Source organism: Pithys albifrons, chromosome 2 (genome assembly GCF_047495875.1).
Source record: "Pithys albifrons albifrons isolate INPA30051 chromosome 2, PitAlb_v1, whole genome shotgun sequence".
In the NCBI taxonomy this organism is placed as follows: domain Eukaryota; kingdom Metazoa; phylum Chordata; class Aves; order Passeriformes; family Thamnophilidae; genus Pithys; species Pithys albifrons.
Genome location: NC_092459.1, coordinates 60,687,752 through 60,714,663, shown reverse-complemented (window position 1 = coordinate 60,714,663; position 26,912 = coordinate 60,687,752). Strand labels below are relative to the sequence as shown.

The window sequence follows — 26,912 nt, the reverse complement described above, 5'->3', positions numbered from 1 at the left end:
TGCAGGATACCAAAATGAGGAAAAGCTGTCAATAAACCAAATTTAAATGGGATATCACATTCCTGTTGAGAAAAATGTGAAAAACAAAAAAGCATAAATACTGAAAAAATAAAGCAGGCTTCAAATGTCTTGCTGTTCTAGTAACGAAGACAAAAATCTTTACAGCACAGAGACATTTGATTCAAAAAATAAATTATATCCCTTTAACTTTGGAGGTAGTTCAATATTTGATCCATTAATTGCACCAAACTGTTTGTAGGAAAACATATTTCTGCAGTATCAAGAGCTGCCAGAATGACCTGGAATTGAGAGGGCAAAGGTAGAGTTGCTGTATTTGACTCATCTATTCAAAGATGATTTGTGTGAACACATTAAGAACACCACTAAAGTAATGGGAATAATTTTCTTGCACTTTTTCCAAATTCAATTGCATATGGTATGATTGCATTTGATCAGGACATGAACATCATTTCACAGATGATTGTCTTCTGCCATTGATCATATGAAGTCAATTTGAAATATGACATTGCTTTTACCTTCCTTATGTAGGAAGACTTTTTTGCTTCTAGTCTTAACTGCTGTAGCGATCAAATTGTGTGTATAATAAATTGTGTTTTGTTTAGAGAGCGATAACTGTAAAATATTGCCCATTTGGAGAAAAAGTACTGAAACTGAGATTCATGCCTGGAGCTTAATGCATCATAGCTGCAATCAAGCAAATTTTAAACTTCTTATTTCTCCCATTACAGACCATAATTCACAGAGTTCTCCAGACTTTCTCTGTTTGAAAAGGAAAAAGGAAGCAAAAACAGTATTAGAAAATCCACACAGGCTGGCTTGACGGTCTCTACATATTATCATACAGAAGCTTTCATGGTCAATTAATTGCATTAAGTAAGCAAACATCTAAAGAAGGAGACTTGAACTCATGAGAGATGGCTTGGAGTGGAAGATTTGCATATAGCCTCACTGTTTTGAGTTACTGGCCCTAAGTTCAAGTTTTTTGGTGATGCACCACGGAAGCATGCACATTTTTCTGCCTGGCTCTTGTTTAGTACAAATTACTCCATACAAACCCAGAATCTGCCTGCAATTTAAATGGTGCCTGGCATTCTTACACACCTGGCCAAACTGAGGCTTTAGGTAAATTCCCAAACCATGGTAAGTTTGCTATCTGCTGCAAGCCAGTTAAGGAGTAACACAGGCATGGCTTTATTTGCCCTTTGTACTCGATGCAATTTCACCCATTTACTGTACTATTTCAGAATCTTCAAATAATTAACAGTAAAATAAATATTACCCAGTTGTTTTACTAAAATTTTAGGTTTTTTTTCTCTTGTACTTTTTTTTTAAATACACATGAGATTTCTGACTTTCTTAGCTTGGTGCACAGGGCTCTCTATGTCACCCCCCTACCCTCAACTGACCTTACAGTGTCAGTGGAGCAGATATATAAGAAGTAATATAAAACAAAGGCCATCTTGTTGATCCATGAAATGAATTAATCTTTATGGTCAGATAATGCCAATGTCTGCTATTATATTTTTGTTTCACCACTGATGGTGTGCAACTAGAAAATAATTACAGAGGTTGCCAAGGCTGCTAGCAGTCTTTCAAAAGCAGATGGTGTAAGAGTCATTAGCAGAGCACTTCTACCTCTGTTTCCAGGTCCTGTATAAAAAGCTGTTCCCTGAGTATCTGAGCTGCAAAGTTCAAATTGAAAAAAACCTCCACCAAGCAGTAAGACATGCTGTGATTTTCATATTCTCATTTCCTTTCTGATGAGCTTGTTTTTTCATAGTCCCAACGGCTGGCAAACAACTGCAGCAGATTAGGAAAGTCATGACCAGATATGAACAAATAGAATCACAGTATCATTTAGGTTGGAAGTCCAACCGTTAACCCAGCACTGCCAAGTCCAAGACTAAGCCATGTCCCCAAATGCCACATCTACACAACTTTTAAATACCTCCAGGGATGGTGACTCAACCATCTCCCTGGTCAGCCTGTTCCAGTGCTTGACAACCCTTTCCATAATGGAATTTTTCCTGATACCCAATCTAAACCTCCTCTGACGCAACTTAAGGTCATTTCCTCTTGTCCTGTCACTTGTTAGTTGGGAGAAGAGACCTAGCAATACTTGAAGTACTGGAAAATGCTCAGCAATGGTGGTTACGTTGCTGTTTGTCTTTGGTGGGCAGGCATTGAAGGCACACTCATTTACTTCTGTTGCAAAGAACAGAGTACCACTCAAATTTTCACTAATGCAGTGATAAAAACAAATTAAAAGTTCCTGGGTTTACTATCAGAACAATGCCTCTGGGAGCTTTAATTTGGCACCAAAATCCTGTTTGATGACACATGCATTTTCTGGGGTTGTTAGAGACTCTGCAGGTTGGCTGTTCCCTCAGACCATGTCCTGTTTGCCAGAACCAGTGCTGCTGTGAGATGGTAGGTTAGTAAGGAGGTGCACTAGTACAGACAGGACAAAATTCCGCTGTCCTTAACCAGATCTTGCTTTGGATAATATTTTGCCTAATTGTAAGTAATGATTAAGCTTCCTAAAGACTCAGAAACTGATCCAGGCTTCATTGAAGTTTCACACTTGGATCAGATGTTAGGGTATCCTTTGAGGAATGCCATTGAAGACAGTGAAGTTACCACAGCAAAAGGGGAAGACATTTGCTTCCATCAGTTATGAGATAAAAAAAGAAATTAAGAAAAATGGAATATAATGTTCCTCATGGATTTCAATTTAAACACTCCTTACAAAGCTGGAGCAGCAGTAGTGTGCTTTTGTTCTATAAATGATAGCTTTCACTTACGGCTTTATTCTTTGTTTTGTGATAGTCCCCTCTGCTCCTGCCACAGGATTTAATGTTTATGTTGCAGATTAGACAAACCAGTTCACAATGCAATTAATTAATTAAAAATAGCTGTGTGCAAGCATAGCCAGCATCACTAAAAACAGTTAGGCTTCTGGAAGCACAGGCTGATCTGCTTAAGGGCTGGAAGATATCCATGTCGCACCAGGGAGAGGATGCTACAATCCAGAGCACACCTAGCTCCTACTGAAGGATGGGAGAATAAAGACTCATGGCTTTTTTATTGCTTTGCTTTGGTTTTTTGGCTGGAACGTTTTTCAAGTCAATTGTAAAAGTAGCAATTGAAATACCGGCCCTGGTAAATACAGTTTTGTCCTTGAGTAGAGCAGTGCCAAGGTTTTATCCACAGATTAAAACCGTATTGGGCCCTGTTTGTTCAAAGGTTCAAAAGTGGTTCCTGGCTTCACACACAGATAATTTCCTAGAAAGCTGTAGATTAGTGTGATAAAGCATCAGTGGCTGCAGCCAGAGCATGTTATTTTACATACTTGATGCTTGTGTAGACCACTGTTGACATTGCTGGTCAGTAACTCATTATCACTGATATTTGGTTTTGTTGCTGGTAGCAAACATTACAGGGAAAAAAGCATTAGCATATCCCTTTTATTGCTAACCAGTTCCAGGCCTGCTTTATCCTTCAGCTTTTGGCACCCTGTTTTCACTAGCTCACATCTGTGCTCTGCTAACAGTGGAAGTGCCGTGCCATCCCATGGAGGACCGGCTTTGTCCTCTGTATGGGGCAGTGTAGGCAGCAGCTCCCGCTGGAAGCACTCGCTGGAAGCAAAGGGAAGTTTGTTGTTGGCTTCAGTGCCCGTATGGTCAGGCCACGGGCACAAATCTGCAAATTCAATGTGCTGTCTTGGAGATTTTGCTGTCCAAGTCCTCTGGCATGCTCCTCTATGATGACTTGTTAGCCTTTGAGAGGCATGTACATTCTCCTGCTGCGGTGGCCTGATCACCTGAGACAGTGGCCAGCCAGGGCTCAGTGACACAGTGAGAGCAAAGAAGCAGGAGAAGGGATGACATGAGCTGCGCTTCTTGCTGGGACCCTGTGCTCCCTTGGGATGCTGCATTGTCCAGGAGTACTTTAATCTGGGATGCCCACACTTGTTGCCTATCCCTTGTCACATCACCTGACAACTCACATGTGGGCATTCAAGGACACAGGGAAGCCTGAGAGAAAGTGCTCTGGGCAAAACACACACTGTGGTTGTCTGTGTGTTCACATGGGTCTTCACAAAATCAGAACAGCCAGGCCTGCTGGAATGTGCTGTCACTAGAGTATCACTGAAGGTTTGTTGCCTCAGTATTAATGAGGAGGGCATTTCAGTCATCTCTGTTGTGTACCAGTTAGATATGAGTCTCCAGTTCCTGGTGCATTGTCTGTATACCCTGATGGGTAGCCTCTATGTATTTCATAACCCACTCCCTGCAGGTGTAAGCAGGGCAGCCTGTAGCTGTGTAATGCATCTAACATATCTCCTGGTGCTCTGTGCCTTGGATGCACAGACATACACTGCTGCATACATGCCTACAGCAGGTCTTTTGTATGCAGAAAGTACTTTTTTGGTGGTCTTTCCCAGAGATGTGAGGTTTATGGCTGATTATCACAGTGTATACTAGTAACTTACTTTCTAAAACAGATAGTATCATATGGAAAAGGGAATTTCTAGATATCTCACATTTAAAGCACAGTACTAAATGGGAAAGAAGCAGAATAAAAAACAGTCACAATGCTCCAGTTAATAACAGGAAAGTATTTGCATTTATTAAAAAATATGTGCTCTAAAATTCTGATTTGGGTATGATTTTTTCAAAATTAGATAGAAATTAGGCAGGGCACTTGGAACTGCAAGGCCTGAAAGTAAATAGACTTCAAAGACACTTCATGCTTTGTGTGTTTACACTGCTTGTTGTATACATCATGTTTGAGAATACATCATTATATGCACCTGTTGGTCTTGTATGTCTATTGTTTTCACTTTTGCATATGTTAGTTGATGTGTATTCTACCCCACAGCAAGTTGGAAACCACAGGAGGGCTACTGATTGCTCATGCCACATTGCTCTGAAGGTAAAAAGGAGGATTGTGACTGAATCTTTGAAGTTCTTACATGTTTTGATGTAGCCAGTGTTATAATGTCATTTAGGTTATAATATCAAACAGCAGGCCGGATTAACCATAGTCCTTAAAAGTCTTTACAATTTGTTTTCCAAATAGGTGGAAGAGAGAGTCAACAGCCATATTCGCTGGAGTAGTGAACCAAATTGCCTTGACTGGAACCATTACTCACTTGCACCATTGCTGGCAGTAGCCAGGTAGGAGAGCAGAGGAAGGCGATTTTTTGCATGAACTGAGGGAACAGGTCTGAGTGCATAGTTTTCCATTCTCAGAAGCCTTCAAGTGTGTCTTTTTGTTACAACTGAAGTCAGCTCTCGCTGAAATCAGAAGGATTTCTCTTTTGGGACAGGTTATGTGTGTTCATTTGGCAGTGCTGTCTTTTCTTTGTCCACATACTTGGTTTGCCACTTTCCCTTCTCTCACACAGTTTTGCATGAAGTATCCAGAAAGAACACTTTTTAACCAAATAGAAAAATGTGCTTGTAGAAATACAAGAAGAAATGGTGGGTGAGGCTTTTATATTTGAAATGTTTGGGGTTTTTTATTTACGTTGTCCTAAAATTTAACTTGGTGATTTCTGCTTGACCATCTTGCCATTTCAAGTGCACCATTGACAATACTGTTCAAGGTTTAATTTTTCCTCTCAGTCTTGAGCACTTGGGCAAACAGAAACTGTAGTTATGAAAGTGCTGACACTGCTATATACAATAACACCCAAGCTAGCTTAAAGTTAGTGGGTGCCCAACAGCAGTTGTACTGTGGCATCAGATAGTTCAGAAGGCAGTTTATCACATCAAGAAAAGGTCCATTTTCAGGTACTGATTGCAGCACACCATGTTTATTTGGCTTGGTAGTCACAGGTTGGACAGGTTTCACATTGACTTTGTCTCAAAAGCTGTGCAATATGTAGAGTTACTTTTTTTGCTGAAGTATCGAGAAAGTCCTCTTCTCTCCTCTTCTCTGTACAGACACATCCTGGATGGTCAGAGAATTGTAAGCCTTCAGACTAGCTTGAAATAGTGTAAAGTTAAGAAAAAGTTTCATATCTCTTATTTACTTTTTTTTTATTGTTATCGAGTATTTGTCTGTAGCCTTGGGAGCTAGGGTATATAAGGTAGGCACTGGAGATTCTCATGTGATATCATGACCACAGGAGAAGGTGTTCAAAGCAAATACAGAACATATCTTGAGATAACCCCCCCAGGCTTTTCAGAATTATGTAAATAGTGTTGGATCTATGTTTCATTCTATATATGAACTGAAGGAAAGAAGGGGTTAATTGAGATGGGCAATCCCTTGAACCTTTCCTCAACCCTGGAATTGATCCCAAATATTCAGCAGTCCAGGGGGATACCATATGAGTATCTCTTCTTATGGATCCCTCTCAAGGTCCCTGGAATGGAAGCCATGGGTATCTGTGTTTTTCTCTTTCCTCTCTGCAGTCTCTAATTGCCAAAAGAGATGTTTCTCCACGGCCTGGAATCAGAGGTAGGCGAGAGGGTGCAAACTGATGGCTGTCAGCAGGGCTGTTACCAATGAACATGTCAGCAAAAAGGCAGGCATCGCCCTCACCAGAGGTCCTTTGGAATCCTGTGGAATTTCTGTTTAAAGTTCAGCAGGAAAACAAACTGTCCTCATGCATCCCTGAGCTCTGTTGCCTGACTGGAAAGCATTAACAGCGTGTGAAATTTATAAGAAGGAGTAATGGAATACTGCTGTAGTATGGAAACCTAGCCACGGCCTGACTCACCAGGCAGGATTTAAGTGGAAAACTGAGAAATTTGGTATACAAGGGCATGGCAATCATCCTCTGAAATTGGGTTTTAGCATAAATTTTTTAGGTTTTGTTGCTGTGTAACTTAATGGGACTTGTGTGCATTGGGCCCTTATTGCTGTGGCTCTCTTGTATGCTGAGAACTCTCCCGGATGATGTGTCAGTTGAGTAATGGCATGTTTTACTTTTTGTTTGTAACAACTGAATTTTAGGATAGATGCTCTCAATTAACATAAACCTAGTTCAAACCACTGTTACTGTAACTATGATGATACGTACCGTTACTTTGTGTGCTAAGGATATTAAGACAAACACTTAATACTAGCAGTAAATATGCTGTGTGAGCTAATAAAGGCTCTCATTAAGAAGCTGAACCCTATCACTGCCTACGTTACAGGTGAGAGCTTGCAGTCTGATTCCACTGGTAGATATGGGGTTGTAGGAAGGCACATTTTCTCTGAAGACCAGAGCATTCAATGCTGCCAGACTGCCTGGCTGTCCCTGATTTTCTACCGCCTGAAAACTTTTGCTATTTATACCTGGGTAAAGTGAATGCCGAGCGAGCATAAAATGCCACTAACCCTAGTGCTAAAGGAGCTGTTATCCACTTTGCCCAAATATAAGTGACTATGCAAAGGGTGAAGGAAGTTCAAGGTCTCTCTTTTTGTTTTGACATTGTCCGTAGATCCTGCTGTTCATTGCTGACACTGTGAACAGATGGAGGCTTCGTCTTCCTGCAGGTTTGAGCTCAAGATGTGCAAACTCGGGCAAGTGAGAGCACTCATTTCTGGTCCCGCTATTCGGCAGAGAGAGGAAAAACATGTATCCTCTCCCACGTCCCGGAGGCAGCCGAGCAGGGTGGCGGGACAGCAAATCCATTTGCCAGATCCCTGACCACCTGGGGTAGGGGTAACGAGCCTGGAAAACGTCCAGAGGAGGCTGAAATGGGCACTACGCCCTCCGGTCTCCTAGTTCCCGGGCACGAGGGGCCGTAGTAGCGGAATTTCTGCGGGCGCGGAGCCTTCGGCACTTCCCGCGGGGCGCAGGAACGGGGGCGGCGCCGGCGGCGGGACGGGTCGGACGGGGCGGGGATGGGAAAGCCCGCTCTATATTGGCGCGCCGGCTGCTGCTGCTGCTGCCAGCCCGTGTCCCTTGGGGCAGCTGCGAGCCCCTCCTGCTGCCCAGGGGCTGCGCCTGCGGGGACGCGTTCGTCTTCTGAGCGCGTCTTTCAGAGCGTTCCCACCTCCCCCCGAAGCCCCCAAGAAAGCCAACACCAAAAGCCATAAAACCAGCGCTTGTTTAATGACATCTAACAACTTTCTTTGTGCCCGTACACACTGTGTGGCCCGCACAGCCGCAGACGGCACTGCGATAGCTGGCAGCGCATTGGCATGCCGCGTATTGGAAGGACACGGTCCTTGAAATCCTTTGGCACCTCGAGCTACTGCTTTCAAACTAGAGCAGAGACAGATAAGGATATCGTGAAGGAGAAATTTGGCGTTGCATATTACAAAACTGAATCCTTAAAAAACCTGCATACTTTTGGCAGTGTTTCATATCTTGTAAATAGAACCCATATATATTCATGCGTATTTTAAGCAGAAGATAGTGTACTGCAATTTCTGCTATCTAAACAAATATCTTGGTAGAACAATTTAGAAACAGAACTGTTTTTTCATAGCCAGCATTGCACCAATTAAGTAACAACACTGCTCTCTGGTAGGCATGCTGGGCCAAGGTCTGCCAGCTGTAGCTGTCTGTATACATGCTGAAGTCAGTGAAGATGTTCAGAAGCTGACCCAGCACAGGGTGAGGGCATCAGTGTCTGGCTCTCCCTGGGTGGATTTGCATGGGATTGTGTACTGCAGTGCTCACTGCTGTGGAAGGGACTCTTAAAAAGCAACAGATGCAAAAAATTTGAATTACAGGCAGCAGGAAGGATTCTTTCTCTATAATACCCAGATAAACCTCCATATATGTTGCACTTCTGTATCATTTCTTCAAGTAACCTACCTTTTGTTAGGTATAGGGGATCATAACACCATGAACACTGAACCACTGAACCCCCCACTTGATGGGATTGATTTTATCTAACTTCTAATACATGTATATGCATACTTGTATCTGTATTTTCCTCTGTCTAAAAGTATCTTAAGGCTACAGATTCAAAGCTTACAACTGCAATGAAGACATAAAGTGAGCAATTGCAGTTTTAATTCTGCCAGTTACATACCTGCAGAATTATTGTGACATGCTATGCTGTAATAACCTAAATTAAGTATTTCAAAATATAAAGAGGAGACTATACTATTATGGCGGTCTTTCAAAGTAATCTTATGAACCTTGCTGTGTTTTAACAGAAACTTGAAGAAATTACGTTTTTTTAAAGTGACATTATATCCAGTGCCCTGTGCAGTCTGTATGAGTGGAGTCTTTTGCTCACTGATGCTTTGTTAGAAAGTTCTGAGTCTGCAACGTTTCATCCGTTGGGAATCTCAGATCCACACTAGCAGTTACCTCCAGATGGCTGCACTTTCATTTGGTACCAAGCCTTCTAGAACCTTAGCATTAGCATCTTTGGAATGGTGATGTGTACTGTTCCACTTGTTTTTGCCACAATATGTACAGGGTATTGTATGATCACTTTTGACCCAAGGAGTAGCTCAAGGAAGAGATGAGAGAGTGTGGGGAGAGAAAAAGGACAACACAAAGAGAAGGAAAGGAGTAAGAAAATGGAGCAAGAGGAGTTTATGTCAGTGTAATGAATTCAGTCTAACTGGAAAATACAATCTGACTGCAAGTTGTGAATTTCACTGAATTTGATCCAAGAAAGACACAGCTGAGAAAGCTGCAGGAAGCAATCTTTTCCTAGAAGTATGCAGCTCCAATCTGTACAAATTCTTCCACTGGTTGTAAAATGTCTGTCTGCCACTGAACCTGTGCAATTGAATACTTTTGAAGAGAAAGTAGCGTACTGAGATTGTCAAGTAAAGAATAACAAAAAATATCCCTAAATGTAGATGTTTGAAAGATTGAAAACTATATAATTTGAAGTTGGCCAATGAAGCCCTAGTGTTAAGGACAGTTAATCATTTCTGGTGCAGCTGTTTCCTGACATTTCTGCAAAATGTTGTGGAAAAATTAATGAAGGTTCGTTCAGTAATGGTTTCAAGCTTGGCTAGTGGAAAATATGACAGTATTTCCATCGTCAATTAAGAACAAGCAAGGCTTTTTTTTTTCCGTAGGGGAAGTGGTATGCAGTTTGTACTGCACAGGAAACTGTAGACTTGAGAGCAGCTGTGTGATAGTAACAGGTATGCAGAGAATATGGAGAAAGGCTCAGGCCCTCTTATCACATGTGCTTCAGTATAGTAAAACTTGCTTTGTTATATACTGGAAAAGACAGCTCATGCTATCTAGCATGTGGAGTATTCTTCGCGTGTCTATGAAAACAAATGCCCTTCTTGTCACTTTAGTAACAAAGATTGCATCAATAAGGTTTTCATTTCAATTTTATTTTATTATTGTGATGTCCCAAAAGACTAATTCCTTCAGGTGGAGAGATGCAGGATTTTTTTAGCCCATCTTTGAAATTCAAGTCACTTGCAATTTGACCTCAGCTGATTGTTGTAGGCATGCAGCATTCCTTGGGGAGCCCGTGTGATTGCTGTGCTGCCTGGGTGTGGAGCAGCAGTAGCCCTGCTGTAGCTGACTAGCCACTTTGTGGTTAGGGCTAGAGGGGAACTCACTGGCCTTGTGTGTAGTACGGACACGGGCTGTGCGTGTGTGAGAACTCGGTATCATGCATGTGTATGTAGTGTTGCAGATAGCCAAGGAAGCATGTGGTTTAGAAACACGAGCATGGCCAGGAGGTGCATTCCCATCGTAGAACGGCAGAGCTGAAGGTCAAAGTAGCAGCTGAGCAGTGGCCTTTGTTCACTCCTTCACCTCCTAGCCTGCAGCCCCTGGCAGGCAGCCAACTGCTGGCAGCCTCCTCAGTGGCACCTTTCCGCTCCGGCTCTTTCCACAGCTCCACTGCACTTGAGCTCCTCCAGCTTGACTCAGTTTGGGGAATGCTGGATCCACTGTACTGTTGAATAGACTGTAGAGAACAGAACGTGGCTGGGAAAGAGGCAGGATCAGTCTTAAGAGTAAGTTGTGAAGGCCAGTCCCATATAGTCAGTAGAATTAATTATTTTACTCAAAGGGATCTAAATTCTGTTTTGTCTTAAAAATGCATTGGTGTGGAAATACAGGCCTGATGAAATACTGCAAATCTCTGCAAAATCTTTAGGTGAATGAATTAGGTGCTCAGTAGCTTTCTGTACTGTGAGGGGTTGTACAAGCCAGCCTACTCTAATAGCTTCTTTCTCAGATACTTTGACCCCTGCCATAAATATGATTTCCAGCCTGTTTACTCAGTATGATTCATGTTAAAGTAGTTGATAGATGATGCATTACAATGGTTTATGCTTTCCTAATACCATTCTGTAAAGGAGTTCTCCTTCTTCAGGTTTAGAAGACACTTAGCAAGCTCACTAAAAATGTTTGTCTTACTCTTTGTAATGGTAGCTGTAGAGTTCTTACTGACAAGTTTAAGCTTGTGTAAAACAATTAATAACAATGGATTATATCTATGGTTTGTGACCTTTCACCTAATCACATAAAAGTCAGCCCCAAGTTCTCTCTCCCTCATGCAGTCTACTATGAAGAGCTTCATTTAAGATTCTTTCACGCCTGCAGTCCCCAGTGCAGGTAAACCTGTTGCTGGAGTCAATGGCAGCTTTATCAGTATCAGAGCATTACAGACAGAAGAGCCTGTGATTAGTCTTGATTTGAGACATTAAAAAATGAATCCTTCAAGCATCCCATCTGTAACCATGTGCATACTGCCACTGAAGTCAATATATTGTCATGTCTGTGTGGAACTGTGTATGGGCTGCAGGGCATGCATGGGAGTAAGGGAAAGATGAAGACTCTGCTCTTGCAGTTTATCTGATGTGGGAAATCTGAGGGCGCTGGGTCAGACATGAGCTGCTTTTAAACTTCTCAGCATGGGGGCTGTACCTACAGCTGCTTAGGAATTTCCCATAAAAACAGTTTGTCAATTGAAAGCGGAATTTCCACAAGAACAAGTTTTCCACTGGAACATCTCCATATTGCTATTTTTGTTTTTTTTTTTTCCCATGGAAATCTCTGAATGAAATACTTCCCTTTAAGTCACTTCACTCCATGAAGATCTTTGATTAGCTTTACTGAGTTAAAATTCTTTCAGTTGCAATTAAGTTGCATCTGCCTATTTTCACTTTCATCTCATGGCAAATGGCAGTACAAAAACTTCATGCTTTAGAAGTTCCTGTGGGCAGGTCACCTTGACAGTCTTTCATGTCCCACACTGTATTGTAGTCACTTGTGTGAAAAAGTCTACTAACTACTGAAAAAGCAACATCAAAGTGAAACAGGTTCTAAAGTAGAGGCCCCAAACCCTCGGAAACCAGAGAATCCTTGCCCATTTGTGAGCTTGTACCTTTGCTGTTCAAACTAGTTTCCCACATTTGTGTATTTTTTACCAGTCACTTGAAATATCTGTGGGGGTTGTAAAACTCTTGGAGTCCATTTGACATTAATGAAGAATAAAAGGTAAGTACATTTAAGTGATTGTAAAATTGGTTAAGGTTACATGACAAGGTGAAGGACTCCCACACGCATCTTGCTTTATTGCCTGCCCTGACAGTCTCTAGGTAGGGCAGCTGGATAAGGGCTGGGACTTTGCTGTAGGTGACTGGACACCTGGTGCTGAGCATATGGGAAGGGAGAAGAATGCTGCTGACACCAAGGTTCATTGCATCACACAGTGACCTCTTAGGGATGAATGTTAAAAAAAAATGAATACACATACCACTTTTACTATTTAAACTATCAGTTTGAATAGTGCACCAGATTTGTAGTAGGTACTGGGCTTTCCTTGTGGTACTCTGTCTCCAGACTTTTATGAATCTTTTGCTATCTCTCATCAGTTCTTCATCATGTTTTCATTTAGACATGCAGCCAGTTCTACTCACAGCACTAAAGCTTTGCCTATATTGGGTCGTGACCAGCTGGCATCTTGAGGATCATGACTGGTTGCATGCACAGAGTTCTAGTCCCTGCTGTCCCTGAGGGAAATGTCCCCCAGGAGGAAATGGGCTGTACCAGAAAACACACTGCATGACAGCCACTGCAACAGAGGAAGCTCACTGTCTACATAAGTCTGAATGCAGGTGCAGATTTCTTCACCTGGTGCACACAGGAAGCAGCATGGTCAATGGCTGACTTTCCTTCAGGCAGCCTCCTCTGTGCTGCTCAGAAAGGCATGGGAGTTGTGGTTAAATATTACAGTCTAACCTTTTACTTTCTCACAGACCAAAGAGGAGCTAAGTAACTTTAAGCCATTGGCTCCATTGTGAGCATTTGTTCCACAGAAGAAGGGCAGTTGACTGTCAGTCATATCTTCCAAATGAATGACTCAGAGTGAGAATCCAGGTTTACCCTTACCTACAGCAGAGCACTGGGCCAGCAGATCTAATGCATCCTCCTCTGTCCCATATTCTGCCCCTCTCATAGGATTCTATTTTCCATTCCCTCTCACTCTGTCACTGGTTTGTTTTGACCATCATAATTTTCACTGCGTAGCCTAAATCAGATTTCTGAATGCTGAACCTTCTTCCTTCGGAGAGGATAAAAGTCATGGCTTATGGAGAACTCGCTTGACTGAAATCAGGAGAAGTTTTTGAAAGCTGCTTTAGCCTTTAGCCCTGCCAGCATCACCATTCTTACCAGACCATGGTGGGAGCCCTCCTGGCCCCAAACCCTTCTGCTTCCCAACTGCTCAGCTGCTCCAGTGGTGATGAAGACAAAGGTGACAGATCTGAATAGAAGAAAGGGAGGGCACTCGTAATTAATTCATTATTTAAATAGGTCAACAGTTGCCTTTAGGATATACCAACATAAGCCACTGGCATTTGAGGAAACACTAAATAGGCTTTCTATGCTAACGGCAAAGACTTAATTATGACAAAAAGCTGACTGTGGTTTCAAAGATAACACAATGTCACTCCACCATTTCTACCTGTGTGCTGTGCTTTGGGGGAAAAATAAAGCCCACTTCACTTTTAATACTAAAAGGGAAGGTATTCCTCAATTATAATTGAAACTGAAGTTTTCATTCACCTGCTAGAATTTAAAGACTAAATGAAGGAAAGATCATAGCAATTATTCACACTATTTGGCAAGAAAAAAAACAATTGGCAAAACCTACATTTGTGACAATCAGTTGTATTTCATGGTTGCATTGCAAAGGCTACAAATGGCCTCAGTTCTAAATTTAAGATAGGCAGAAATTGTTCTGTTTAGTGTGTCCTAAAATTATCCAGCACAAAAATACTTTGGGGAAGTGTAAAAATGAATTCTCAATTTTTCAAAAGGCAGCTTAAAGGGGAAGGCATGCTGATGTGGAAGTATTGAATAAATGCCATCTCAGTAACAATTTTACTAAATGTAGTGAAGAGTCATACACGTCATGTCCTTGTTACAAGATTCATGGAGAAAATACTCCCACTCAGATAAAAATTCACCGTAAACAGCTTTCTTGCTGTTAGAGTTGATGCACTTTTGAGGATGCAGTGGCTCTTAGAAGGAGTGGAGCATGTTGTGCAATAATGTAACCTTATGTTGCATAGACACTTCCAGTTTTGGAATGTGAAATGTCTGAAACTGGGAGTGGGTGGAGGAGAGGTGGAGCCAGTCAGGAGCCTGGGTGGCTGCGTTTCTGAGAAACTCCTTTCTGCTGGTGAGTATTGCTAATTTGCCAAGCGTTTGGCTAAAGCCCTGAATAATGCTTAGCAGAACCACTAAATGGTATCAAGTTTCAAATGGACATGGAGCTATTGGGTGATATTTTGGAAGTTAATTTTATAAAATCTAATTGAAAACAAGGTTGAATTGTTTCAGACCTGAAACCACAGCCTCCCAAAATGCGTCAGAGACTCTTGATGCTGCAGCGAGGTCAGCTTCCCTCCCCCTCCCCACCTGTGAGTCAGGACAACTCTATTAAAGGAGGCTTTTATTGGAGGCTCTTGGTAGAGAGGTAGACAACTTGCAGATAGTCAGGACAGAGTGGGAAAGAGTTTGGATCCTGTAACTGCATAAATGGTCAGCAACAGGGAGAAGACCATTTTTTTCTGGAGAACAGAGGGATACTAAGGAAAGAGTAGTGTTTGAACAAGAGGTAGGTTTGACTGATTTCATCTTCTGTCTAATTAACACTTGGATTCAGAGTCCACTCAAGCTATCATTGTATCCATTTCTCAAGGGGGACAAAGGCTAAGTCTCCTCTGGGCTTGATGCCCTCATTGCTTGTTCACAGGTCCATCTGTATCTGCTGAGAAACACAGAAAAATAATTGTAGAGCAGCTCAGTTCACTGTAGAGAGAAAAGAAAAAAACAAGGAGGAAACAGAAAGTGTTCAACAGGTGGAAATTTCAGAGGTGTGATCTTGATTTTCAGGCAAGGCAGAGACTTTTTTGAATAGAAACTTCCCATGGGGTAGTCATCCACTTACTCTTTCCTTTGCTATACATCTAGACCTGCTCATGAGTGGATCAACACTACTGGGACTTAAAAATATCCATGAACAACACTGTCCGATTATATAATAGTGTTCTTTAACTTTTTCCTTGTTGTTTGTTGTTGCTGTTATTACCTGGCCTGCCCTGACAGAGTGTTAGCATAGATGAAATTCCTGTAACAAGTAGTATTTTGACGACTTGGACCCCTAATTTCAGATGTGGTCTTCTTTTAATGCTGACAGGTGATCCTGTGCTTCCTGAACTCACTGTTACTGTTGCTGGACAAGAGGTACCTTGCAGGAGCTCTGTGATCAAAAACATACCTCTAGAAATAATTTATAGTGTCAGTACTTTTATTATTTCTATATGAGATTGCTAGCAGCAGAAAAGAAAGCCTGGAAGCCAGCTATAATTACTTAATTCATGACCTGTCAGAAAAGAAAGTTTTGATTTCCACTCCTGATGAGCACCTTGGGTGAAAAGGATGAAGAGCATGGGCCTGGCCATGCAAAGAGCTGACCTACCTGAGCCCTCAGCACAGTGGGTAGCTCTCAATTTGAGTGGTTTTTCTGAGAGCACTCCCTGTGGAGTTTTCTGCTGTATTGAGGGCTTATGTTTTACTGGTTTAATCTACTTCCATTTCGCTGGTGGAATATGTCTACTAACTTTCCCACAAGATTCAGATTGCATAAAAAGGGGTGGGGGTGGGGGAACTGTATTTGAATCCATGGTTGGTGCATTTTATAAGTAACTTAATCAACACTTTGTTCCTAGAGGTGTAAATAACCTTTTCTTTAAAATATGTAAAGCAAGTGGATACACTTGTGAGGTCCCTCTAACCACCAATCATTGATTAGCAAACACCCAGCCAAATGGACCTCTGTATGCAGGTATGTCTCAGCCCATATGTGGATGTATTCATGTGTAGAGTTTGAGTTGGAGAAAATAAGGTGTTCTTAATAGACTTGCTGAGACAGGTATCTGCCTGAAATTGCATTTGTGTTTTCCATTCAGAAAATCTTAGGTCTAAAGATGGTTGTGATGGAAAAAGAAATACATACTCCTAAAGTGTAAAGCAGGGCCATGGTTTATCTGAGCTTTATGATGAGGGAATGAGTGGGTGGACAGATGAACATGAGTACAGCAGTGTGGGCTCCCAGAAGGGGTGCAGTACTGCCCCTGGTGAAGGATGCCCCTGAACATCTTGGCGGGACTAGCTGCCACATTCCCCTTAGTGTGATTCATCAAATTGTTTCCCTGTTGGACAAGATGGAAGTTTACTTCCTCTGCCATCTGCCTGGTTGCCTGCTGTCCAAACTTGCTCTGAACAGTCAGTAGGAAACACGGCTGCCTTTGACCTCCACTGGCCTTTTTCTGGCCTTCCTCTGCCCTTTGCTCTTTCTGGCAAGGTCCCGGTGCAGGCACACTGCAGGATAGCAGTGTAACTGCCAGCATCTTCCAGTTGTCATGTGAAGCTGCAATGTGGTTCACATCAGTTCTGTTCTTTCTACTTTTTTTCTAAGCAGGTCTGTGTAGAATATAGAAGTTCAAATCCTATCTTAAGATTAGATTTGACATCCTTGAACAGATCAAGGAGAAAAATGAATTGTTACCCTGAAGAAAGCTGTGAAGAAAAATACCAGACTGGTAGCTTTTTTGCTTTTAAGTTTTGCTGATCAGAAATCCTAGGCTGAATTTTGGATCTAACATCCATAGTGGTTTTGCAATCAAATACTCCCGGCTTGTGAAGATGCATACAGCAGCTCCTCCAGCTTGCTCTAATGAAGCAGCAGCTCTTTGTTGATGGTAGCAGAGCAATCAGGCTCCCTGTTATGCAGTTGCATCTAAGCAATTTGGTTTGTATTACTCAAGCAGACCTCACTGATCCACAATTAAAATGGCATTTTCATCTCACACTTAGAGGCTGAGAAAAAGCTTTTGAAGGTCTTCATTCCTCATGATGAGCTTGGTAGAGGAACAAAATAAAACAAGGGGTTTTTTGTTGCAGCAGTTGGGTTGTGGCTGAGACAGTTGGCTACTTCATTATAGCAAACACATAGGTCACCTTTCTCATGTTTTGAGATCCAAGAGAGGAGCTGTGACTTGACTGACACCTTTGAGAGGAGTGGAGTCGACCCTCTGCAGATGCAGGGTCAAGTCAGCTATGCTGTATGCAGCATGCACTGACAGTGAGCTCTTTCTTCTCAGCTGCTTTGAAGTTAGATATTTTCTGGCAGGATCAGATCCCAGTGGTGAGATTGCCCTGAGTTTGGGCAACTTAAAATATGAGTAATTTTTTGCACTTGGTTGATTATGGTATTTATAGCTCATTTTTGCCTGTGCTTTCTCTTCAATGTAACAGTTACTAGCAGACTTCCTTGATGGATATAGTTCTGCTCTGAGGAAAAGGTTGGATGTAATTTGGAGGATGATTAAGGCGAGATCAGCTCTTGAAACCCAAGTCAAGCTAATGATGAAACTTGAGTTTTGTTAATAATACGTTGTAATTATTACTGCCCGCAGGGCAGATATCTCAAATTTCTCATCTTTTTAGCTTGAGGATCCTAGTTACAGTGATCTGTTCATCTTGCCTGTCCCACCCCTTCTGCAAAAGGAAGGTGCCTAATCTCCTCTACCAGGTTTCCACCTGAGCTTTCCCAAGTACAGCAATGTCTCTGCAGATGTCAGTGCATTACACTGGCTGGGGTACAAAGGGCGTGAGAGGAGGATACATGATCACAGATGAAGCAGCAGAACGTTAATAATAAAAGACACCTAATTTGACCTGCCCTTTCACCCAGCAGTGAGGACATGTGTGAGCGCACAGCAGGTGCCAGGGCCCTGGTAACCTGCTCTCACCTCCTACAGGTCTTCATGAGGGAAAAATTGAATTATCATGAGCTGCTTGCCTGCTGCAATTGCCAATAAAGCATTAATCCTAACCTTTCATAGACTACATCTGTTGCTTGCACCTCAGAGATGCAGGGCCATATTGGAGAGGTGACATAAATCATGGTGTGCAATATGCCTTGGTGAGTGGGAGGGGAGCGCACACTGGGGAAAGTGACACCATGCAGGGGTGGGAGGGAGAAGGCTGCAGCAGCAAAAGCGACCTGTGGCAGGATGTAGGAAGATGTGAGATGGCTCAGCCCAGCCTGTCTTTACTTAACACCGTATCTTGTTACTGCCTTCCATGGCTCCTGTTGCAGCCTTCCCTGATGTCCTGTGCTGGCACCTGCTGCTTTGATTTGCCTCTGGTGGGGGGCTCCTACTAAGGGTGTGAAGCTGGTGGTTCTATAGCTAACTGTAGACTTTCATTTTGTGGAAAATGACATTGTGGAACTGCTGTCCTACCTGAGGTACAGGAAACCACTATGTCCGGTCTGCCACCCCACCTCTGCCACTTGTTTGTGAAGACACGAGTTAGGGACTTGCTTTAGAACAAGGGAATATGACCTTAAGTTGCACCAGGAGAAGTTTAGTTTGGATATTAGGAAAACTTCCTTCATGGAGAGGGTGGTCAAGCACTGGAACAGGCTGCCCAGACAAGTGGAGAGCCACCATCCTTGAAGGTATGTGGCACTTAGGGACGTGGTTTAGTGATGGACTTAGCAGTGTTAATTGTTGTGCTAAATGATCTTAGAAGTCTTTTTCAAGCTAAGTGATTCTGTGATTCTACATTTGGGACAATAAGTTTCCAACACCCACAGTTTAAACACTGGCCAATTGAGAAAGCTGTAGTGGAAACTTTCCAAAAAGAAGAGTTACCATCTTGGATTTTTTACTTCTTATTATCTTGCCTGTATCGTGACCAAGTATTGATTTTGACACTGAAAGCAGAAAGTTTATGTACCCTTGAACCTCTTTGGTGTGGGATTAATACCATTCCAGCAGATCCTCATCATGGTTTGTGCATCAGAGAAGACAAGAAGGTGCAATGGCAAAGGTGGAGCACCCAGGGAAGGAAGGAGATGACGCTGAACATGGCTGGACTGGATGTGGTCATGCAGCCCCTTGCCCTGCTCTGCCATGTGTGACTGCCCTTTCCTGCCCTGTCTGCCAGCAGTGCTCCATCATCATGGCTGGGCTTCGCAAACAAAGATTTGGGAAGGGCTCTCCCCACGTGTGCGCAGAACTGGCCCCACCCTTTAACTTCTAAGGTTCATCTGCCACGGCCAAGCGAGCTTGGACGGTGACAGTGAAGTCCTCAGGACTGGAACCTACAGCCCCCGGTATTGCCAGGAGGTCTCCCATTCAAGTACTGCCCAGGCCTGACCCTGCTTAGCTTTGAGATTTGACAGGATCGGGTGTCAGAGTGGCATTTAACTGCCTTGCCAGCTGTGCTACTGCACAGAGAACCCACCAGGGGATGGATCTGACTAAAAAGTTCTCATTTCTTTCTCTCAAATTATTTTCAAGTCAGACCTTTTCTTGGTTTTAAATTTAATTTGTGCACAGCTAAAACTCTCTTGTGGGGGCACTGAAAGGCCAAAGGCCCATATGTGTGCAGAGGTGCTGAGATGACACCTCTTGGTTGCAGTTCCTCTGGGATGATATGGCAGCACTGCCAGTGCCTCAGCCTCTGGGAAGCCAGGGGGATGTTGCAGGGCTTTGCCTGTGGCATACTGCCAGCCCTGGAGTGCAGAGCTTTGGGGGAAAGGTACCAGTTTACTCTGCACAATTTTGGGAAATACCATGTCATAACCAGTGTTTTCTTCAGTGCACTACAAAGATAATTTTTCATTTTTCTAACACACTTTCTTGATTTTTTAAAATCTAATCTTCTCCTTTGTATGTGTTTCTTTAAATAAGTGAAATCTTAAATATATAAATAATGTATTACTGTTGCTTTAACAGAATTTCTGCTCCAAATCTGAGTAGAGGAGTAGGCTGAGGGTCTGATCACTATACTTTTAACTTTATAACTTAATAACTACACGGTGGTTGAGGGTATGTAGTCCTGTGTCCTATTAACTTTATGAAAATGTACTGCCAGAGTATGGTCTAAAGTATTTAAGCCTATTAATAATTATTTTTACATGCATATTTCCTCTAATATAATAACATTTACTCTTCATTTCAGATGAAAATTAAATTGTCTGAGGAATAGTACCATCAACTGATTTGTCTTGCATCGCCATGTTTATCAATTCTAGTAAAAAAATCAGTGATTATTAAATTTAGTGCTAAGACATAGGATGAAAAGACAAAACTATGATGCTGAACAAAGAGTGCTTGCATCAATGGGAATTAATAACAGCATATCAAGAAAAGAGCATGCTCTCAATTTTCCACAGGAGTTAATGTTAAAAATTTCATCTTATTTAACTTCAATTACTTTTTGTTTAATTTTAAAATCAGAGGAAAATAAAAATTGTAATGTCATAATAATCATTAGGATTGAATCTTGCAGTGAAGTTGGCAATGTCTTAAACAAGCGAAAAGGTCTGGTATAAACCCCTGCATTTTTGTTTAACCCTGGCCCCAGCACAACTGATGGGAGGTATTTGAAGCCACACAGGAAGACTGCATATTAATGAAACAAACCCCTCTTATGAGCATCAGCCAAAGGAGTCACAATATCAAATAGAGAAACCATAATTGTGGAGAAGACCATTTCCTTGCACAGCTCCCATGGAGCACTAGACAGCACTAGAAAGCTGGCGTGTGTGTTGCTTTCAGTGACAGGCTTTAAATGGATGCAGATGTTCTGAAAGGGGTGATGCAGACTGTCCTGGCCTTCCCTTTGGGAGGCAGGGAGCAAAATACACAGCCTGTAGAAGCACAGAGTCACCCTGGAAAGAGAGTTCAATGAACATCTCTGAACGTCCCTGCTGAGTGTAGCTGTGCCTTGTCCTGTTGCAGTCAAACCCCTTGGGAGGTTCAGGTCTCCTGGCAGCATGGGGCAGGGTGGGCAGTGGGCTCACAGGACGATCAGTGTGACACCCCTAGCAAGGCTGGCAAGAGTTGGCATGAGCCTTCCTATCCCTCTGCGAGGGGCAGTCACTTGACTGCAGCCTTAAATGGCAGTAAGTCATGTTTGCACCCTTCCTGAAAAGCACCTTTGTGCCGGTGAAGGGCTGTAAACTGGCCTCAGGGCAGGTGGGACATGCAGGACCAGGCACCTGCGTGCCATCATGTCTTGCTGCCCCGCAGGTGCCTGTGGCTGCCTCTGGGCAGTGGGACACGGGCATAGAACCTGCCCTCCTGCCTTTGCCTCAGTCCTGGGCCCGAGAAGTTTGCCTTATACAGCTCTGGTTTTGCTCCTGAGTCACTTTTGTAGTGTGCTGGGCTGTATTAGGATGTCTTAGTAGAAAATTTTCAACTATTTGTTATGATAAGTCAGGATGCAAAACCCACGAAGATGTTTGTCTTTTCACCTCTAATCCGGTCATAATCTCAGTGAAAAGGGACGATTTCAAAATCTGATATTTGCCCCCTTAAGTTATTTTTAGAAACAGGAAGCTGTTTTGCATAAAGGTGAGATTGTGTTTTTAACAAGAAAAGTTGATGTTAGGCAGGCTAAATATACCCACACAGTCATACTCAGTGGGTAGTCCTGGGTATTTTTAGGCTTTATTTTTGCCTCTCTTTATTTGGTTTTTTTTTTGTTTTGTTTTTTTTTTTTTTTTTTTTTGTTTTTGTTTTTTGTTTTTTTTTTTTTTAGTGACACCTCCACCATACCTTCAGCTTGTAGTGAGGCACCACTTCCTGCACTGGTATGAAACTGGCAATTACATGAGGAGTCAGCCTTGTCCAGTGTCGTTTATCAGGCATTGCAGAGGGCTGGTTTCAGCAAAGAAAGAGCAAAGCTTAATAAAGAGAAAGGGAGAAGCATTCTCTTAATAATTTGCCCTTTGCAACAGCAGACCCTTATCAGATCACCCACGCTCATCTGGCTGCTGACGCTGTACTTGCTTCATTAGTATGAGCTATTTTTACACCTTTTGTGTCTTTTGAGGAACTGAGTGGGCCTGCTGGCTTGGAGTGATTCACCATCTCCAGGCGAACAGGGTGTCCTCAAGCCCTCTCAGGGGGGAGGAAGGGAAAAGTAGGGGGAAGAGTTCAATTGAATAAGCAAGTTGATTAATTGTTTTAGGTAGTCTGAGAGCTAAAACATTGCACTGTAGTCTGAAGGAAAATCTACCTGCTTTTGGTTTGCAGTGCAGCTCTTCAGACTGTTAGGAGCTATCCCAAGGAACAATTAGAAATTAATTATTCTAAGGGTAGCTTAGGAAACATGAAGCCCTCTATGCTTGTGTATATATTGTGAGTTAATTTCCCTACCTGTAAAGAGGATGCTGGGGGCTGGACTAGGAGATGTTTGCAAGTTGAACTCGAAAGTCCGTTCCAACCCAAACCATTCTGTGATTGTATGTTGGTGATGCCCTCTTTGTTTGTAGTGTACAAGTGTTGGTGTATCACAAGCACCCAAGAGTCTTTGGGGTGAGATTTTTAGCTGATTTCACTTCCACTTCTGACAATGGAAAGAGAACTAAACTTGGTGAAAAGGGTCAGGCAAGATGCAGGAGAAGGGGAACTTTTTGTGAAGTTGTCTGGAGTTTTTCAAAGCTGAGGAGCAGTTGCTGTTCCTTTTGATGAACCTTCAGTCCTGAAAATGTCCTCTTAGAGCCTGCTGAGCTCTCCCCTGGTGGTTGAAATTATGATTTTTACTGTTCTTCCTTCAACTTTTCCTGGGCAGGAGTGATTTGGTATCCAGTTGTGCCACTTATTAAGTACAGGACAATGGTTTCATGTTGCAGGTTTCCTTGGAGTAGTTTCAAAAGTTAGTGTGATGTGGGATATGTATATGAAACTTTAAGATACTGTAATGATGCACGCTGGTCTAGCATTGTCTGATATGAAGTCAACATGAAACCTGAACAGTGTCTTTCCCAAAAAATGTTTTGGATTTTATTGTGTTGTCCTTGTTGAGAATCTGTAACTTCACTGTCAGCTTGGCCTGCCCCTCAAATATCAACAGCCCTGTGGAATAATATTTTATATGTGGTCTCAGGCATTTTGGTAGACCTTCATCTCTTCAGAAGTGTTTGCTCAGGAGAGTGATGCTCATGTTAATACATGCAAAAGTTTGATTTATGTTTTATAGAAAGAAACCAAAGTGAAAAGAAGGAAATTTCATGAATACCTACAAAATGCAGCAGAAAGCCTATGCACATTTTACTGAATTTTTAAAGACGTGTACTGATGCAATTGATATTATACATACTTTCAATGCTTCATACAGTAAAAAAGAAGGAAGTACTGTAAAATACAGCCAAAATAATTTTAAAGACCTTTTCTTTTTCTTTTTTTTTTTTCCTCCTTTTAGACATCCTGAGGGTTGTAAAGAAAGCAGCATCCTTATATACGTAGTCTAATTAATATATCTTATATTACCATTGTAGTGATCAGAACCTTTAGGCAATGCTAAGTGACTGCATTTGCTACAGCAAAATGCCTGCATTGAGTCATTAGTCAAAATGAAACATTTTGGCTGCTGAGTAGTGACTGTCGTGACATCTGTGAGATATATAGGATTTGGGTCTTCCTAGTTGATCTCAGCTGAACTCTGACAAAGTATTCAGGATGGATTGAAATGAAACTGCTGTGAATATTCGTTCTACTTTGGGTACAAAAACTGGAAAATAATGGTAAGAACATGCTACTGGTGTTTAGAATGTTTCTGCTTTTTTTTGGACATGTGATGACCGCAGGGCTTAGTAAACACTGACAGGTTTTAAAATAAGCTTGTAAAATAATTGGTGTGAATGAAAAACAAATACAGGCTCAGATACTATAAATGTCTTCCTATGTAATTTTCCCCAGGGTGAGGGTGTCAGTCAGAGGCAGTACATTTGCTCATTCAAAAAAAGTGTTTGAAACATACTGATATTTTCATGTGAGATGCAAGTGGTTTCTTCTGACATGTTGTGAAAGGAGGCATGGCTGTGCGCAAAATCTGCCGCAGTTGCATAATTAGGATTGTGTAACTTTTAAACTAAAAAAGCCCAGAAAATTCAGTCATATTTTTCCTCTGAAGTGAAAATGCTAGGCAAAGGCCTGATATTTGCCTACTATTTCCTTTTGGCACAAGAATAATAATTACTTTGTACTTAAAAATGTTGCAATATTTACACAAATTTTGATTTTTTTTTTCCTGGGAAAAGTTAGGGGAAAACTCTATGGTATCCTAACAGGGATTTACCAGTACAGCTGTGCTGTCCCAGGTGGCTGCCCAGGCTTGCAGTTCTACTGTGAAAATGATGAGGCATTTCAGCCTTTACTTGTCATTTCAGTTAGGAAAATTGTTATATCTGACAACTTTAGCAGTTTGAACACTCCAGTGAAAATGTTCTTACCCTTCTTACTGTACATGATGTTTTATAAGTCTAGAAATGACTAGAAACCACATCCACATGGGAATCTTGCTCTTTATATACACTTTATCCTTTGCAAATGCTGCTAGATTCATAGTTTACTTAATCTGTCCTTTATTAGGTGCAAAATTTCCCTTTCTGATTAACACGTTTCTTTGTGTTGAATTGAAAAAATTCTTTAATCTCAGTTGTTGTCACCATTTCTTGTAAATGTACAACTTCCATTGCAGTACCAGTGGCATCACATAGCATCATTGGTTAGTGCCTGGGCTTTTGGTTTGCAGAGATTTTAGGTATTTAACCCCTTTGGGGGCTACATGTCTATTTGTTTACGTGATAAGACTTTGGGGCCAACAGCAGGCCCAAAGCTCCTTTTCTATATGGCAGGTGTGCATTGAAAAAGTAATCCTACAAACAGTGATTGCAAACTATTTGACATTCTATGGTTTGGCACAGTATCCTTATGTTCAATTACTATGGTTCAGAAGAAAGTGAGATAGAGTTGAGTTTTGCTGATGAAAGAGTAGCCCAAGAATTAAGAGCTCATTTGTATCTCAGCACTGTTTTGGATACTCCTGTACATAGTTAATGTATATACTGTTACTTACTACTTAACTCACCCTTGAGAGATACTCATTCTTCGTCAGGTTAGGACCAATGGGATTAGGCATCATATAAGCTGAGCTTCAGCCATCAAAATGCTGTTTAAAGAGGACCTTAGTGCTGGGCATCTGTTTCTAACTGTTCTCTGCATGGGAGCTGTTCTCACTCTCCTAAGTCACTGTGTAGTATGATATGAAAGAAAATGGCAGGGGGAGAGGGGGAAAGCAAAACAACTGTGACATTTTTGTTCCCTTCTGAAATTTTAGTAACACTGCCCATTGGCTCTACCATTGCTCTGCTATCACATTTTAAGGTCCACATGGGAAATGATTGGTATTTTATTAAACCGTTTTCATTTTAACTTGTCCCCCAAGGAATTAAGTAGCAGTGTGAGAAGATTAGGAGTTTATATAGTTCTCTCATTTAGTTTCATATCTGAATCATCCCAATCCTTTGCTTTTGTATAGCAACAGATTCAGGATGTCCCTGTTGCAAGACAGTCAGATAGAACAGATGGATTTTGTGTTACTGACATGCTCGAGGACCTCCGTCAAACTCTTCAGGTGCACAGCAAAGTTAGACAACCAGAAACAAAATATTTACCTGATTTGTTAAAAGCAGTGGGATCAGAGGGGTCAATGAACTGCTAGTTAGTTGTCAAGATTGTTTGACTTGTTGACTGTTTTGACATCTCTTTGATAGCTGGTTTTTGTTCAAATCAAGGTGAAAAACTGTCATTGGTTTTCAAATTCCTATCTATAAAGGAAGTGTTTAAGATGAATTTGACTCCTGTGTAGTTTTTTGGGTTTTTTCTTTTAGTAGTCATCCTATGGAAATAAGTGTTCAGTAGGACTTTGGTAATGTGAAAGCTTTTTTAATATATTTTTTTTCCATCTGATAGTAATGTGTACATTGTATGTGATGCTGAAACAGGAAATAGAGATGTACTTTAAGTGAGCAGTCCTTGTCATTAGGGTGAAGAGGTCAGTGTTAAAGCATTTTTTGCTTCTTAAAATACACTCAACTCGAACTGAAGGCTTTTGGGGGGTGTTATTTTTCTATAGAGGATGGCAATTTAAAATTGTATTTGACATACATAACATAGCAAAAACTGAGTGTTTTGCTGCAGCTGTGCTCTGAGCATTTATGATATAAACCAGCATCATTGCCTCTGTTTTCTTACTACTGGGTAATTGCAGTATATGTTACAATTTTCTCTGTGTACATCTTAGAGGTGTTGGATGAGTTTATTTTCACCTTGTAGCAGATAACTTCAGATATTTAGTACCTATGATGTAAAAGCCTAAACCTAAGTGGTCTATCTGATTCTATTTGTTTTTATTAGGAATAAATCTGAAATTATGTCCTTGGATTTGCAACTCATTACTTCAGTTTCATACCAGGATTGTGTAGAGCTGAATCTGGCTCTCCATATTGCTGTTGGAATAATTTGTCTCCATTTAGTCTCTCTGAGTCAAATTTCATACCTATTCAAAGCTCCTAGAAGTCAAATGAGAGGCTCTTGTTTCATACCTGATTTTT

At 41.7% G+C, this 26,912-nt stretch overlaps 1 protein-coding gene across 10 annotated transcripts in view; it reads left to right on the top strand.

Moving 5' to 3' along the window:
* HIVEP2 (HIVEP zinc finger 2) overlaps positions 1-26,912 on the top strand; it is a 140,951-nt gene that overhangs the window by 84,028 nt on the left and 30,011 nt on the right. For 6 of the 10 annotated variants that reach the window (XM_071549204.1, XM_071549205.1, XM_071549203.1 and 3 more), the window contains one exon: positions 5,107-5,204. The exons of the other annotated variants lie outside the window; for them this stretch is intronic. The gene's annotated coding sequence lies outside the window, so the exon portion shown is untranslated. The remainder of the gene's footprint in view (positions 1-5,106; positions 5,205-26,912) is intronic. 10 annotated transcript variants of the gene reach the window in all.